Here is a 17,472-nt window from a genome sequence, read left to right on the forward strand (position 1 = left end):
AACTAAGAAGGGACAAAAACTAAATTACAAGCCCATAGACCTGATGTTTCTCCAGGTTTGCCACTTGGTGAACAGCAATAAAATAACTTGACAATAGTGAGAGATCCCAAGAACACAAGAGGCCATTGATATGATGCTATCTATAGGAAAAAAAGCACTGTTAGAAATTTAAAGTGTGATTTAAAACAGCCAACCAGCAAACCCACTCCACAAATCACCTTAGACTTTGGACTTCGAGGTCATACAAAAAAATAAGGCTTTTTGTTTACCCTAAAGTTTGATAAGCAGGATGTTATAAAGAAGACAATATTTTTTTGGTTGATAGTATTGCCCTGTCTTACCTTCTTCAAGAACAAAGAGAAATTATTTATTTCGTTTGGCAATGATACAGTCTCTCTCTTCCAAAGAACTCAAAGTATTTGTACAAATACTAACTGGTAACCTTGTAGAGACGGAGGGGAAGGAGGAAGTCAGGGAGGTGGGAAGAGGAGGATGAGGGAAGGAGGAAAAGAAGGACGGATTGCAGGGGCACGTGGTAAAGATGATACAATGGTTTTCCTATTTTTCTTAATAATCCCCAACATGTCCACGTCCATGTCAGGCCACCAATAAGTCAGCTGCAAAATACTCTGTTCTCAGCCCGATATTTGATCTATAAATGAAAGCGCCTGCTCTATAATGTTGTTCTTGCACACTTGTGTTTCTGTCGCAGCTGGGAAAACGTAAATATTTGAAGAAGCTGATCTGTTATCTCAGAGTCCAGGATTTTCTCCAAGTGGCATCAATTCAGTTTAATGAATACATATTGAGCTGCTTCTAAATTCTGGGCATTTGAAGGATTTGGTGCTAGATATCTTCAGGCGGTGCTTCTCAGAGCGTGCGCCTAGGGCTGGTAAGATCTGCACCACCCGGGAATTTTTAAGAAACGCAAATTCCAGGGCCTCACCCCATCGCTACACCTTGGGAAAGTCAGGGGTCCTGGCCCAGCAATCTGTATTTTAGCGAGTCCTGGGGCGACTGTGATACGCTCAAGTTTAAGAACCACTAAGGCTGTGTTAATGGATGATTTTCAATACAGCAACAGCTCAATAACCGTTAGATGAATGGACGAACCAAAAACAACAACAAAATGAATGAGCCATTATAGAGCTCGGGACAGGACAAAGTATTAGCATATTTATAAGAACGGGAGAAAACAGCTCTGGTCTCAAAGCCTTTCTCTGCCTGCTTTGGCACACTCCTGTGTTCCCAGGATGGTTTGTTGACTTCCTTTTCTCTGTTCCTTAGTTTATTGATCATTGCTCACTGCCAGTGTGGGAAGAGCAAAACAACAACAAAATAAAGAAATGAACAAGCTCAGACAAAACCAGAAGCAGCAGCAGTGTCGGGGAATCCGTGATGTCCTGACAGCAATTTTGCATTAACCGATAAATTGGGGTAAAAGCAAGTAGTTTGGTTTGTCATTTATAAGACAAACAGAATTCATTGTGATTCCCTCTGCCTGGTGCGCAAAGGAGACAGGCAGCTCCCTTCTCCCTCTTTCTGGAAGCCTGGCAAGCTTAGCTCAGCTGTTTCAGTGAAGCTAGAACTTGCTTGGGGACCAGGACTTCCTCCACAAAAGACTTTTTTTTTTTAATGAAGGAAACACTTTTGTGTCTTCTAAGCTCCAGCTGGCCCCGAGCCTGGCTCTCTGCAGCCCCTGTCTTCCCACGATCTGACTGAGAGTCCACAGGGCCTTCTTGGCGTTGAAAACACGAGGACGTCCCGCCGGGCGTGAAATCAACGCAGCCAGAACCTCCTGTGAATTTCAAGGGCTGCGCACTGGGAGCCCTGGACCGTCGCTCTGGCCCCAGGACACCGAGACGCTGAAGAGATGAGGACACGGGTTTCGTAATGTGACTTTTGTCACAGTGGAGCACACTTTAGATTCTCACTTCCTGTTTTAATTCTGTTCGGAAATAAGAAAATGTGCTGAGATTTCGTTTTAAAAGAGCAGTTCAATTTCGTGAGGAAACTCTCTCTGCAAACTAGAAAAGCGAATGAGGACAAATTTGTAGTCAGCACATACTGTTAAATACTAACTTGGGAAGCCAGTCGCTCCTGGTGGTTAAACACGGACAGTGCCCCGCGCGGTCACCTTCTGGGCGGCCGAGCGCCGTGGGGGCGGGGAGGCGCTCGCAGCTTCTAGGGACTTGGGGTGTGGCCTCGGGGATGAGCGAGGTTTTGGGGGCGGAGCAGCCCGGGGAGTGGGGCAGATGGCAGAGGGCGGAGGGCGGCATCGGCATCGAGGTGGAGAACCGGGGACTGGAGTGAGCCGGGAGTGGGGTGTGGGAGCACAGACCTCAGAGGCTTAAAAGGCTGTCGGAGTCAGGCCGTGAGCGGCCTTGTGCCAAGTTAAGGGAAGGTGGACTTCGCTCCTTAGGCCCGAGGGAGGTGTTGAAGGTGTTTCCTCGGGGAGGGTGGGCTGTGCCCTTTGGTTTACAAGGATCCCCGTGCAGGAAAGGACAGGGCTGCTGGCGGCTGCTGGGAGAAGCGGGGGAAGCAGCGGCAGGCGTGGCAGCTGCCTCCTGGTCCGGGGCTCCCCCCACCCCAGAGCACCCGGCAGAGCGGAGCTCACAGCCCCTGCCAGGCTGGAGGCAGCTGCAAACAGAATGTGGCACACCGGAAAGCTCTTTGAAGTATCGTATTTTATCTTTAAAAAAATGATGTAAATGTTTGCATTCTGCTTCATAAAATCGGTGCTCCGGGAAGCTGGACCTTATTTTTTCCTGCGGCCTCAATGCCCTTGGCATCGCCCAGGGTCACCCATACCCCAATCTGGGAAGGGCCTGCCCTGCGCAAGCCTCGATTCACGTCTCCTTCACACACTATAGGAGCAAGGATGCCAGGCTCCCTTGGTGAAGCACTGAGCACATTTGCAGAAATAATCCCTTTCCGTGTCCTGTCACAATGCCTCACCTGTCTTGAGTGAAAGGACTTACTGAATTGGATTTCTTTAAATGAATTGTATTGTCATTCTCTTCTCATACCTTTTCCTCCCCTCACTCTGTCTGATAAATACTCAGTCAACTGGCTTTACAGATCAATAGACAGCTAATTGGCGGGTGGAGAGTGCGGGGTTGACTCAGCAATGGGAGATCTAGCTTTAACTTGGTTGCAGAGTATTTTGTGCTTAATACCGGACTTTTTCTAGGATTGATGGTGACAGTTAACATTAACTGGGCACTTACTAAGTGCCAGCACTATGCTGGCTGCTGCATTTCTTTACAGCAAGCCCAAGGTAGATGCTGTTATTACTATTATTATTCCCATTTTATAGATGAGAAAACTGGGAGTTGGAGATTTTTTAAGTTTCTCAGATTTCCATAGCCAAGAAATGTGAGAGGCAGGATATGATCTCTGGTGGTGAAAATCCAACACGTGAGCTTTTAGCCTCTGCACTGTGGGAATGAAACTGAGCTGTAAAACAAAAATGAGTACGTTGTCCATGTCTCAGTCTTCTTGGCTGTCATAACAAAATACCACAGACTGGTGGCATAAACAACGGAAATTAATTTTCTCACAGTTCTGAAGGCTGGAAAGTCCAAGATCCAGGTTCCAGCAGGATTGGCTTATGGTGGGAGCCATCTTCCTGGCTTGCAGATGGCTACTTTGTCCTCACGTGGCCTTCCCTCTGAGGGGGAGGTAGAGAGGGGAGAGAGGGAGAAGGCCAGGACGAGCTCTTCTTCTTTGGATAATGCCACCAATCCCATTGGATCAGGGCCCCGTCCTTACACCCTCATTTCACTTTACCTCCTAAAAGCCCTATTTCTAAACATTGTCACATTGGGGGTTACGGCCTCAACACATGCTTTTGGGGGACGCAATTCAGTCCACAGCAGTCTCTAACATCTGCCTGGGGCTTGAGTACCCCTTACCCTGGGGCGGCAGCCCAGTGGCTGTGCCTGCTCCCTTGTCCACACAGAGGAGTTGACTCTTCCAGGCTGCACGTCTCACCTGCCTCATCCTTCCCAGTGTGTCTGGAACACTTAGGCTGGTGCAGGCGTGCAGTCCCTGTCTGACACTTTCTTGCTGTGTTTTGTTATGTGTGCAAAGCTGTCTCTCCCAGGTTTAAAAATGCAATAAAAGTCTCACAATGAGTTGCATCATTCTTTCTGGTGCATTTCAGTGGAAATCACTGTTATATATGTTATTCCAGTGAAACTCCACTTTCTTTATATACGAGTTACGGAATAGCAGTAATATAATTCATCGTATTTCTAGAGTACTTTGCAGTTTTCAGATTGATCTCATGTACCTAATTTCCTCATTTGATCCCTGGGTGGTCAGCAAGCCAAGTATTAGTATCTCCTTTTTCTACAGATGAGGAAATCAAAACTCAGAGGAGTTCATTGACTCATACAGGTGAGCTGGGAAATTCTTCTGTCTGCAAATAGTGTTCTGCCTCCAGTGTCTCGTTTATCACCTACACCACCCTCTGTAAACTTATGCCCCAATTTCTCAATGGCACCTATTGACTTTCTTATCTCTTCTGGGTTGAGTACCTCCTTGATACCAGAAAGTATTCTTCCTGGAATTAGGTTCTAGATTCTGGTGACCTCATGTCAGTTCAAGGGCAAAGTTCTGGAAATTCCGTGGAGGCCTTGTGTGCAATGCTCCTCCGTGTGACGACTGCCTCCGGGTGGCTTGGGCTTCAGAGTGAGTCTGCAGCGGGGCCAGTGCTCCCAGGCTCCCCAGCGCCCTGGGCTTGTTTTGACTGTACTTCGTTGTCGTCTCTGAGCTGTGGCCGTGGTGGTTTGGGGAGGCAAAGCTTCACAGATGACAGGTCAGACTGTAAACACTCCACCCCCATTCCATCACAAAAACCAGTCCAAGGAAAACACCAGAAGCTAATTGAAACTAAAACAACAGCACAAATATTTGTGGGGGCAGAAATTCAAACAAGGCTAGCAAAAACAAAGAGTGCATTTCAGATTGGGATTAATTAAACTAAAAGAAGCATAATGGTATCTAATGGGAATCTTTTTACCATTACATCTGATACCTTCAAATGGTTGTCACAACGGGGAGTATAAAGTTATATAAATTATTTACTCAAAATTGTAATTAATTTCAGCTGTTTGCCTTCACACTGATTGTCTACTGTTGCACAGTGTCAGAGGAAGGGCCCGGGAATGGAGGATAAAGGCCACAGGAGTTGTGTAACTTTGAGCCTGTCACCTAACCCTGTCCAAAGTAGCCTTCAGTTTCTTCAGCTGAGAGGAAAAGAACAGAAGAGAGGAGAAGAGAAAAGACAAGGAGGGATGGGGGAAGAGAGACAGCTGTGAAGACACGCTATCACGCAGAGGGCCTGAACTATACGATCTCTAACGTATTGGCTCAGGCTGTGGACTCGAACCCAGGAGCCCTGGTGCAAATCGCAGCTCCATAATTTACTGGCTGTGTGACCATGACAAATCCCTTAGCTTCTCTGTGCTTCCTTTTCCTTATTTGTAAAATCAATCTCTTTGTGTTGTTGTGAGCATTGAATTAGTAAAGTATGTAAGTACTGCAAATAGTGCCTAGCAGGTAGTAAGTACCTGGTGTTAGGTGTTACTCTTGTTATTAGGTGATCTTTACTTGGAGGACAAAACAATGTGCACTAGAGAAGAGGAAAAAAGGAGGGGATTTCTCTAAGGATTCTGTGCTTTCGATTAGGGAATGAATAGCAGAAAAGAAAGAAGCTAATATTTAAGTACTTATTATATATGAAGCTACTATATTCCCATTGACTAGATCAGAAATAATACAAATGAGGACTCAAAAAAAATTTGTTCTAGGAATGAATAATCCTGTGGAGTAAGTTTTGGTTTTTTAAAATTCCTATTTTTCAGGAGAGTAGTCTGAAGATCAGAGGGGTTAAGTAACTTGCATGCGATCACACAGCTAGCAACAGCTGAGCTGGGTTTTGAACCCAGGTCTCTATGGCTCTAAGGCCCCTGCTTCTCCCATTATACCATGATGCCTCCTACAAGGGGTTGGAGAGGAAGGGGACACTCATGTGTCCTGCCAGAGTGGGACAGGGCTCCTGCTTGGTGATAGCTGCCCAGCAGAGCAGGACCAGGAGGGCAGTAACTGTGTGTCCCTTCTCCCCCTCCCTTCCAGCTGCTGGCGTCATCCGACCCTCTCCTCACCCCTCTCAGCGAACACCACGAGATCAGCTTGACACAGGGTTGTTGCATGCGAAAATCAGCGGGACATGGGGCTGACCCTCGGCTGGTGTAATGTAGGTATTCAGCGTTTGCGTTATCCTCTCAGCCAGGACGCGGTGCTTGCCCCTCTCTCTGCGCTCCTGTCTGTCCCTCGTGCTCCCTTCACCTCTGCAGCAGTCCTGCCCCGCTGCCCTCTACATGCCTGGCAGAGGCGTTCCTCTTGCCGACCGCTGTACGGCCGTCGGGACACGGAGGGGTCTGAGGCGCGGCCCCGCCCCGAGGGCTTCCCGCGGAACAGTGGGGATGGAGCGGTGATGGAGGCGCGGAGCGCGGCAGCAGGATGGGGCGGCTGGGTCTGCGGGGGCGCTGGGGAGAGCTCCGCGGGGCAGCCGTGTTCGAGCTGGGGAGGAGTTCGAGCGGCGCGAGGAAGGGAGAAATAGGGACGACCCCAAACGCAGAGGCCCAGAGTCGCGAAAGCGGTGAGAAGGTCAGGGGAGCACACGCACAGGGCGCCCGGGAGGACGTGGGGCCGCGGGGAAGGGCCCGCGCAGCGCTGGGGGACGGCGGGGGCTGCAATGTCCCAGGGCCCGGGGGCCAGGGAGCCGTGAAGGAGGGCAGGGATGTGGTCCGACCGGTTTGTAAGAAGCTCGTTCGCTCGGGCAGTAGTTCAGATGCTGCTGCGGTGTGCGGATAGATTTAAGGAGGACGAGCAGTCAGGGGGCTGTCTCTCCAGTTCATCTCCGTGTCCGGGGTCCCCTCTATGGCAGGTGACAGAGGCAGAATTGAAAAGTGTTGCGGTGGCATCGTCAGGATTTGGTGACTGGCAAGCGTGAAGACTCAGGGAAAGAATCAGGCCCTGTTTCTAGTTGAGAGGCTGGGCAGGTGGCGACCCTTTAAGGGAGGGCGGAAAAGCCGGAGGAGGACAGCTCTGGCTCGCACTCCCGCAGTGTAAGGGGGATAAAACTCTGCTCTGCCAAAAGCACCCACAGGGAAGTTCCCTCCCGGACCCTGGGCAGGGAGGGCGCTGAAGCCTGAGAGCCGGGCTGGGCGCGGGGAGCGCTCGGAGCAGAGGCGGTCCTCCCACGGAAGGTAAGGGACTTCTGAGACCCCGAGTAAGTGCCCAGGCGCTCGGCTCTGCGGAAGGCACCTCGTCCGTTCCTTCCTCCATCCCTTCCCTCGCTGAGCGCCTGCCGGGAGCCGGCGGGGAACTACCTGCAGGGAAGCGGAGGTGGAAGAGCCAGTGCGTGTCCACAGACCAGTGACCAGCTCCGCGTGTTAGAGAACGGGCCATGCTGTGGTAAAGGGAGACGGGCAAAGGATGGGGTCGGGAAAGGCTTCCCGGAGGAGGTGGTACCCGAGTTGGATCTTGAGAGGTTTGTAGCAGTTGGCCAAAGTATAGGACCTGTGCCTTCCAGCTGGGGAAGCAGCCTGAGCAAAAGGGTAGGGAGGAAGCAGTTGGAACCGGCAAGAGATTCAGGTGCACGAAATAGGGAGCAGGTGACCGTGGATTTTAAAACTGAACTTGGAAAAAAAAAAAAGGTAACTATGTGAGGTGATGCATGTGTTAATTAAGTTGATTTTGGTATCATTTCACAATGGACACATATATCAAATAACACCGTATGTCTTAAAAAAAAAGGTCATGTTATACAACGTAAATGAATACAATTTTTATTTATCAATCATACCTTAATAAAGCTGGAAAAAAGATGAACTTTGAGCAGTTTCAGAAGAGTTGTTCCGCAATAATAAGAGCCTCATGTCAAGTAGCAATTCCCCCAACTCTGATGGGACCAAGGGGCTACACCGGCAGAACCTGCTGATGACAGAAGTCGTTCCACTTGGGTCAGATTCCTCACACTTGTTCGAGAACACACCCCCTGTCCCCCATTCCTAGTGTGGAGGGATGGACACGGCCGGCCTGAGCCCTCTCCAGAGTGTGTGTGGTTTGTTCACCAATTACCCCGGCAGCCATTTGCTGAGTAAACCATCACACAGTGCTCAGTTCATGGTGTGGCTTCATTCAATCCATCTTGGAGGCCCAAGGAAAGAAATGCCCAGGTGTATTTTACAGTTTCCTGTGGACCAGGTGGGTCTTTCCTGACCGCGGCAGGCAATATTTGTTTGGGTGTCAGAATGGTCAAACTAGCAGAGCACCAGTCTTTCCTGCTGGCTGCCCTATACTTTCACCTTGATGAGTTACAGCTGCTCAAGTGGGTCAAAACATCTGCTTTTCTCTCCTGATACCCCTGGTATCTCCTTTCACTGGACTGGAGTCAGGACACCCAGGTCTCATCCATGTTCTGCAACTAGTTCCCCCGGCAAATATGGACCAGGCATAACCTCTGTTTCTTCATTATGAAAATGAGGGGCTGGGTTACAATTCCCTAGGGCCTCGTCAACACCCAACGCTTGGCAGACATGTTCAGATCGAGGTAGCTTCTAAGTATCTTGCTCATCCTCGTGGCCTCCTAATGGGGAGCATGGCTTATTAACATGAGTGTCCAACTTCAGCATTCCTTTAGTGAGGTACCAGTAAATGATCTATTCTACCTCTCTCCCTCTCTTAATTTTCTTCCTGGAATCTCCTCCCCAGATTGAAGAGCTGGAGAAAGAGGAATCCCTTTCAGCTGTATATTTTAGAAACCATCAATGATGCCATTCGGTTTTAAAAGGTTTCCTTTTCTCCTCATTAGAGGAGCCAGGAATTTCCACTTGATCTTCTGTTCTCACCTTGCTAGACAATCCCACCTAATCATTGCAAGTGTACAGAGAACGAACATGAGCTAGGAATTAGCTACTGTTCTGTGCTTGTATGATAAATAGAGCACATGGAGGAAACCATTAGTTTAAGCCGGAAGAAAGCTAAGCAATTTACAGACAACATAAGAAAGTATAAACTGAAAATTAATTACCCGTTTTGGAAATATCATAGTTTTTCAGATTATTATAAAGTTCCAAAGGAAAACTTGGAAACCAACTAGTTCTACTCTTTCTTTTTATAGATAAGGAAATTTAAGACTAAAATAAGCTAACTCACACAAGGTTGCGACAACGTTATTTGGTCTTATTTTGGGGACTTGTGAAATAAAGTGACAAAGAAAAAAAGAAGGGCTAATCTTCTAATACAGAGTTCAGCAAACTTTTTCTTAAAGGGCCAGATAGTAAATATTTTAAGTATGGTCCATACAGTCTCTGTCATTGTGGCGGAAGTATCACAGACATGTAAATGAATGGGAATGGCTATGTTCCAATAAAACTTTATTCACAAAAAGAAGTGATGACACAAGGATGGTTGTAACAAAAAGAGAAAGAAACAGAAAACAAGTGTTGGTGAGGATGTAGAGAAGGTGGAAGTTGCATACTTCCAATTGCTGATAGGAATGTAAAATGGTGCAGCTGCTGTGGAGAGCAGTCTGGCAGTTCCTCAGAAAGTTGAACAGAGAACCACCACATCACCCAGCAATGCTACTTCTAGGCATACACCCCAAAGAGCTGAAAACAGGGGCTTAAGTACATGTACACACATGTTCACAGCAGCACTATCACGATCGCTAAAAGGCATAAGTAGCCCAAATATCCATCAATGGATAAACAACTTGCTGTACACATATCCAATAGAATATTCTTCAGTCATAAAAGGGAGAGAAGCACTGACATATGCTACAGCATGGATGAGCCTCCAAACCATTACGCTAAGTGAAAGAAGCCAGACACAAAAGGCTACATATTGTATGATTTCATTTACATGAAGGATCCAGAATAGATAAACCTGTAGAGACAGAACACAAATGGGTAGTTGCCAGGGGCTGGGGGGAGGAGGGAATGGGGAGAAATTGCTTAACGGCTACAGGGTTTGACTTTGGAATGATGGAAATGTTTTGGAACTAGATAGAAGTGATTGCAGAACACTGTGAATGTACTAAATGCCACTGAATCGTTCACTTTAAAACAGTTAATTTTATGTTATACAGATTTCACCTCAATAAATTATATTTTTAAAAAAACAGGCAACAAGGTGGATATGGCCCATAGACTATAATATGCCAATTCCTATTATAAAAGAGGGAATAGAGTGGTTCAATGAATAGTGAGCTTTCATTGTCAAAGATGTTTGTTGTTATCATAATTATTTATACTGTCAAGGAACAGAAATAAAGCAATTTTCCAGGTTTAATATTTTCCGAGCCAAGAATATTAATGAGCATGAAGATGCCTCCAAACCCAACTAGGTGGGTTTTGGACAAATTTCAGACTAAATTTAAATTCATCAAATCTTTTGGTAAAGACCAAATTCAATGTTGAAGGGCTTTTACTATTTTTAGAACACATTAGACATTTCCCATCTCAATTCTGGGAACTAAAATAAATGTTTGAGCCTTTTTGTCAACTTCCTCTTTCTAAGGAAGAAGAACCTAGAAAAGTCTCATGTAAAATGTGCCAGAAGCTTTTGGAACATCAAAGAATTCCTAAGAAACAAGGGAATTAGTTCATTGTAAAAGAATCTGAGAGATACGAAATAGTTTTATTTAATAAATACACAGGGTGATTCTTTCTCAAAGACAGTTTAAGAGATTTAATCAATTTGGGGTTCAATGACCCCAAAGCTATGTCTAATTCAGACACGAAAACAAACTGTGAGAAGACTGCACGCTTGTGGAAAGATGAGACATTCTCATGTGAAACTGACAGCTTGACCTGATAGGCTCTCTGCTATTTTAAATGAATTTTAACAGTTAGGAAACATGAGAGAAAGACCTGTTTTCAAAGGAAAAGAAGGTAGAAAAGAATTGATGTCTGTGATCTGACTTTTGTGTGCTAGGCCAGTGTAGGGGAGAAAGACAATTCCTCTCCCCTCTGGGTCCTTCTGGCTGGTCTCAGAATTAAATTGACATGAGACAGAATAACAGGAGAAAACCAACAAAGTTTAGTAACATGTATACATGGGAGAAACCCAGGAAAACTGAGTAACTTGCCAGAATGGCTGAAGTTGTCACCTTAAATATCGTCTTCAGCTAAAGACAAAGGAGGGTGTTGAAGGTAGTGGTTTGGGACTTAGAAGGGGAGGGAGGCAATTCATGTGGAGAGGGAAAAGCACACGTTTTGTAGAGAGAACTCTGATAAGAGTGGCCGAGTGGTTAAGTTCCCTAGCTCCACTTTGGCGGCCCAGGGTTTCACAGGTTTGGATCCACAGCGTGGACCTGGCAGAACTCATCAAGCCATGCTGAGGCGGCGTCCCACATGGCAGAAGTAGAAAGACTTGACTTACAACTAGAATATACAACTATGTACTGGGGGGGCTTTGGGGAGAAGAAGAAGAAGAAGAAAAAAGAAAGAAAGAAGATTGGCAACAGACGTCAGCTCAGGGCTAATCTTTAAAAAAAAAAGAGTGGGCTTAGCAAGGAGCCTCACAGTCTACTGATACCCAGAGTTATCTATGGTGATGGCCTGTCCTGGGGACAGGGCTTGTATCTTAAATTCTTTTAGGCAGTTAGGGGGAAGGTCAAAGTTTCTTTCACAGTCTCTAGTCCTTAACCAAAGAGATGCGTTTTGGAGTGGCCAATTCTGATCCCCCACACCAACTTTCCCAGGTGACAGAGTTGCCATAGTGCCATTTTGCTGGAGGACAAGCACCCCTTAGGTGGCTTTTATTCAAAGAACAGCTGTATTTAAAGTTATGACAGGGCCCATGGAGGCTTTTAAAGAGTCACTAACAAGAAGGACCGCGTGACTTAGAGTGGCTCATTCTGAGTGCGGACTGTCTTTCATGGCACCGTTTCTAACTCAGATGCCTGGAATTCTGGGGTGTCTCCCTTTCTCCTTCTGGAGACATCAAACAGTCCTTCCTTACGTTTTAGGGTGAATGAGTTTAAGGCAATGGGTGTTTACATTTAGCCAAATTTAACTGTGAAATAACAAGTACTGTTTCCTGAGTTCTGGTTCTGGGGAGCAGATTGGAAAAGAGCATTTCTGGGCAGAAGCCTCCTTAAGGACCCTGAACTTTCACTTTACAGGGGTTCCCAATTCTGCCCAAGTCTAAGGCTGGCGTCGGAAGTGTCAACACTGGCTTTGGGACCATGGATGAGAAACTCTCGGGATGAATGGCAGACACCAGAAGGCTTTAGGACGTTTGTAGTTGTGGAAGGTTCATTTAGCTCCGCCTCTTAGGTTGAAAAGTTGTTCACAGTGGGGGTGAGAGGAGGGCTGTTGGTGATTCTTTTTTCTTTGTGCTTTGCTGTACTTTCTGAATGAGCTGGATTACTTTAATAATCAGTAAAAAAAAAAAAATCTAAAAAAATGTGAAATTAAAGAAAACGTTTTCTGACTATAAGTTACTTTCACTGGCCCAGAGACCCGTCCAAACTTTCATTCAATTTGCCATTGCCACCCTTTTGAAACTGCTTCTTAAGAGAATTGCGATAGGAAAATTCCAAGAATTACTCTGGCTGTAGCTTTTGGTCAGACAGATCGATGGTTTCTCTCTACACAGCCCTGGAGAGCGGGAAGGATTAGATGTTCCAATCCCACTGGGGTACGGACCGATCACCACGCTTGGTTTGATTGAAAGAGACAGCTGGGATCGTTGTTGGAACTGTTCTGCCCCTGTGTGTGGAGATGCAGTCTTAGAAATAGTTACCCTTTTGTACCACTGCCCACATCCTTAAACTAAAATGCCACAAATGCTGTGCTCTCTGTTTATGATCTTTTCTTCCCTATTTGATTGTGGAAGGACAGGAGAAAGGGGGGATGGATGAATGGGGGGACCGTAGGATTCTGCATCCACATGGACTTCAAGGAGACCTGGATAGAAAGGAAAAGGAGTGTTTAAAAATATACTTAATATATATTCCACATTTATATTTTATTTACATGTACTTTATATATAATATATATTTTAAACACTCTTCCTTCTTATCCATGTCTCCTTCATGTCGATGATGACGTGGTACCCTGGGGTCCATTCATTCATCCATGTGTATATATTTGGAGGCTGTCTCACTGTCTTTCAGATCATAGGTATGTACTATTTTACAAATTTTCTCTGATCTTCAGTGCCCGTATTTTATACTTGTGTTACTATAAACGTTACACCTTAGGTTAGTGTCAGTGTCTGGAAAAAGGTAGAATACTTTACTATCAAAGAAAGTTGCTGGGCCTGGCTTGACTTTTGAGAGCTGTAATGAAGGGTCTAATTACCAAACCAGAGCCACTGAGCCAGCCACTTTCATCTTGGTGCGATGGGAGCAGCCAGCCCCTCCTGGCCCTGCCGGGTTAGAGTATGTGACGGCAGCAGATGGGTGTTCCACAAACCACAGGGCAATCTGTTGTCTTGGAGTCATACCTCAGACTGAAATTAGGCTGAAAGCTGTATCATGTTAGAATAATTATAATTCTCCCCTTTTAGATATTTACACTATGTGGTAAGATTATAATGTCAATGGTTCAAGTTTCAAATATTCCATACAGATGCCTTCTTTGGGAGTGGGGTTCCTCTCCTTTCCTGGGCAGTTAGAATTTTTGCCAACAAAATTCCCCCCCGCCATGCTCGCTTTTTTCCCCTACAAGCTGTTTGAGACACATCACCTGTCTTTAGTGGAATGCATTCTTGTTTCTATTTATGAGCCCTTGAAAGTAAAGCATGTATGATAGAAACTGTTCGAGTTTCTGCAGAGACTGGCCCATTTGAACTCCATGTCATGTCTCGGTTCCAATCTGGGTTTTGCATATTTGGAGTATCACATCTTGCAATGAAAACATGACTTTGATAAGCTGCCCAGGTCAACCAAGGACTGGAACAGATGATCTCTTTTGCAATCAAGATGATTTAAGAGAGTCTGGCCATCTGTTTCAGCCTGGCACTCTGTATGTTGGTGAGGTCATCATATTCCAAACTCTTAGCATTGCAAGTTCAGCTACTGTCTCATCAGATCCCCTAGAACAAATCAGTCTTTGGGAGACTGATTGCCAGTAATCAAACTCCCAAAAGGCTGATGGATAAGCCCACCTCATTATGTGCTTGTCAGGATTAACGGAGAGACTGGATGTAAAGCTTACTCACCCCTGGCCTGGCACAGATAGTAAGTGTTCTGTAAATGCTGGCTTTTATGTTATCCAGTGACCTATCAAACAGTATTTGCAGCACAGGATAAACACCCACAAATATTTACTCTTTGGCTCCTTCCCCTAGATTCTAGAATCCATACAGAGCACCATCCTTCTATCAGGCACTCAGTTACAACATGATTAAAAAGGTCACTTTCGAAAAAGGTTCCGGTCCTAAGGATGCACCAGGCCCACACTCCAGGGCACTCTCGTCTCTGGATTGGTGGCAGAAGTGCTCTTGTCTCTGATTATATCTGGCAGAGCTGCTGGCCGGTGTTTACCACTCGGTTTGAAGTGCTGTGCTTCCGCGGACGGCTAATCTTATCCATTATGCGTTGATTCCTGTTCGTTTCCACTGTGATTAATAGTGCCTGTAGGTGGGAGGTTCCTGGCTACGTCTGCAGGCTGCGGTGGCAGAAGCGCCATGCCCACCAAGGAAGCGAGCACCGTCTGCGCTCAGGGAGTAGTCGATGTGCTGGGTTGTTAGGGCGGTCCGCAGAGTTCGGTGAAATTCGTTGTAGTGCCAACACTTAACACAAAGTTATGCGCATGGTCCGAAGAAATGCTCCACTCCCGATTTCTGTTGTGCCTTGAATTGCGGTGCCCCGTCCCAGCCCCCGCCTTTCGAGGTAATCAACGAAGCTCTTGGGAAACAGAAGACAGAGCCCTAAAGGACCAAGATCTGAAACTGGTTAGGGTTTAGCGGGAGTACGGAGTGAGGAAACAGTCTAGAGCACAAAGGTCAGCCGGGCTGAGAAGGCCTGACAGCAAGGTGGGGCTAGGGCAGGGGTCAGGGTGCCCGGCAGCCAGGGGCCAGCAGGAAAGCCCATCACACTCCCAAGTGGTCTGAGGGGAAACAGGCCTGTGGAAAAGAGGTAGAAAGTGGAGTGGGAGCTGAAGTCAGCACTGTCCTCCTTTGCTATAGGGCCCCAGGGTGGATTCTGTTTATGACGATGCTACCTGTCGTGGGATGAGAGAGTTGCAAAGCATTTGGAAGAGCGTGACAACTAAGATGAGAAGTTAACATAACCTCTACTCCGTCTATTCTTGCCTGCCTTGTGGGGAATCAGAGCTGGGTGTCCACAAACGGTTAATCTTCATGGAGTGGTAGGAATTCATCCTCCTCTCCTGAGCCGCACAGCAATCTGTCATCTACCTGTCTGCAGCAATGTGATAGGCCGCAACTCTTCAACATCGACTCATGAGACACGCAAGAAATAACAGTTTCATTGAGATTCTGACTTAAAAAGGAAAACACAAACAAATCTATGCAGGTTTGAGCCAGGGAGTTAATAGTCTTACTAACAGGGAAGTCTTCTCAGAGCCTCAGCGTGATCAGTGTTTCTTTGAGAAGTGGTGGGGAGGGGTGAAGGAAATCACCTACAGGGCTCTGTTTCTCCTTGTCATTAAATCCACCGAGGCCAGTCTGGGCATTTGCTTCTGCAGATGACCAGAGACCCAGGTCAAATTACCATTAGGAATGTGCCTGGTGCTCCTGCTACGATAGGGGACCTCCCTGCATCTTCTCCCCAGCATCCCAGGTGTGTGGCCTGAGCCACAGCCAGTGTGCTCTCCTGATTCCTCCTGGACCTGCCCAGGAGTGAGAGCAGCTTTCCCGGTGGATGGGCACATGAATCCCTGCTGGATGTGCACATGAATCCCTGCTGGTGGAGGCAGGAACGCCTCCCAAGGACAAGGTCGCAGAGGGGCCAGGCTGAGCTCAGTGGGGGTGGCCTTGGCCAGGCAGGGCTCCCAGTGCCTCAGACCCTTGACTCTCCTATTCCACACTCCCATTTCCTCTGATCACTCTCAGGTAATGTAGAGAGAGGGAGGAAGTCATTAAAGCATAGCCCTGGGCATCACCACCCATAGGCAAGTCCCCTGTCTTTATTAGAGAGAGATGTGCCAGTTATCATGATCTTTCAGCCCCCTACCGGTACTTGGCCCTGCCAATGATGGGCACTAGAAGGCAGCTGGAGGGTTAGAGGAGGAGCAGGCACCTGCCCTTTTCTGCACTGCTTGTCACCGCAGCAATGAGTCTTCATCTTGGCAGCCACAGTTCATTCCAGGAGCCAGAAGTGGCAGTTTTCAGGTTTCCCAACCTGGCTCCCCCTCAAAGACACCAGCACTATCTGGGCTTCTCTGGCTCGGGTGATAGCTGCTTCCTACAGTGACTGTCATCTCTATGTTCTCACCTCCCCTTTTTGAGCTCCAAAACCTGTTTCACCAATTCTATTTTAGAAATCTCTTAAAATAGCTAGTGTTATTTCTGACTGACACAAGTGGCTCTCTCAGTAATTCACTCCATTAACATTCATGGAGGGCAGACCTGGGCTAGGCTCGCTGCTGGATGCTGTGATTTCAAAGATAAACAAAATGTGTCTCTACTTTTGAGGAAATCAATGTTAAATAACAATAGCAAACATCTGTATAGAACTCCTACTTTGCAAATCACTCTTTTACATAAAATTTCACTTACTCCTTACATTGCCCTTATTACCACACAAAATTGCGGTTCTCTTGCCCATTGTCCATAAACAGACAATTAATTATGGCATCAGCTTTTAGGAGAGAAATCAGCTTTATTCTGTGGGATTGATCTGCAGGGAGACAGGGGCCATGTGGCCTCAGATATGTCTCCCTGATTCAGGATTTGGGGTGAAATTTAAGAGGTTAGGGAGAATAGGCTGTCACATGGAAACACTGGTGGGATAGGTTTTCATTGGTAGGCTTCAAGCATTTATGGTAAAGTTCTAAACATTTATGACAGTGTTCTGAACATTTATGATGAAGTTCTAAACTTTTATGATAGGGTTCTAAACATTTATGATGAGGTGGGGAAGGAATTTTGACACCGGTTCTTTCTGAATGAGGCACCCCTGGCTTCTGGTAAGAGTCTGATGTTTAAGTTCTGGTCATGTCTTGGTCTCTGAGTCCCATGGGGATGAGAATCTTTGGTTCTGCGGTCACTTCAGGTCAAGATTTCTTCTTCTGTGCATGCTCTGGCTACGTGACTTTGAATTTTCTGGAAGGCAATTCTTAATCACTCTTTTGATAAGAGATGGGGTCAGTTGAACTGGTCCTAGAAGACCCATGGTTACAAATCCTCCCTTTTTGTTCTTCATTCTGCAGTCTTGAGGGACATAGGGTGATAACTGCTCTAGCTTCCTCCTGCTGA

The 17,472-nt window shown here is 46.6% G+C and overlaps 1 long non-coding RNA gene across 1 annotated transcript in view; it reads left to right on the top strand.

Moving 5' to 3' along the window:
- Nucleotides 1–6,019: 6,019 nt before the first annotated feature.
- The window catches only part of LOC139084811 (uncharacterized), a 31,717-nt gene continuing 20,264 nt past the window's right edge, over nucleotides 6,020–17,472 (top strand). The window contains exon 1 of the long non-coding RNA XR_011542588.1: nucleotides 6,020–6,265. This is a non-coding gene — a long non-coding RNA (uncharacterized lncRNA). The remainder of the gene's footprint in view (nucleotides 6,266–17,472) is intronic.

This window comes from Equus przewalskii, chromosome 7, assembly GCF_037783145.1.
Source record: "Equus przewalskii isolate Varuska chromosome 7, EquPr2, whole genome shotgun sequence".
Lineage (NCBI taxonomy): Eukaryota > Metazoa > Chordata > Mammalia > Perissodactyla > Equidae > Equus > Equus przewalskii.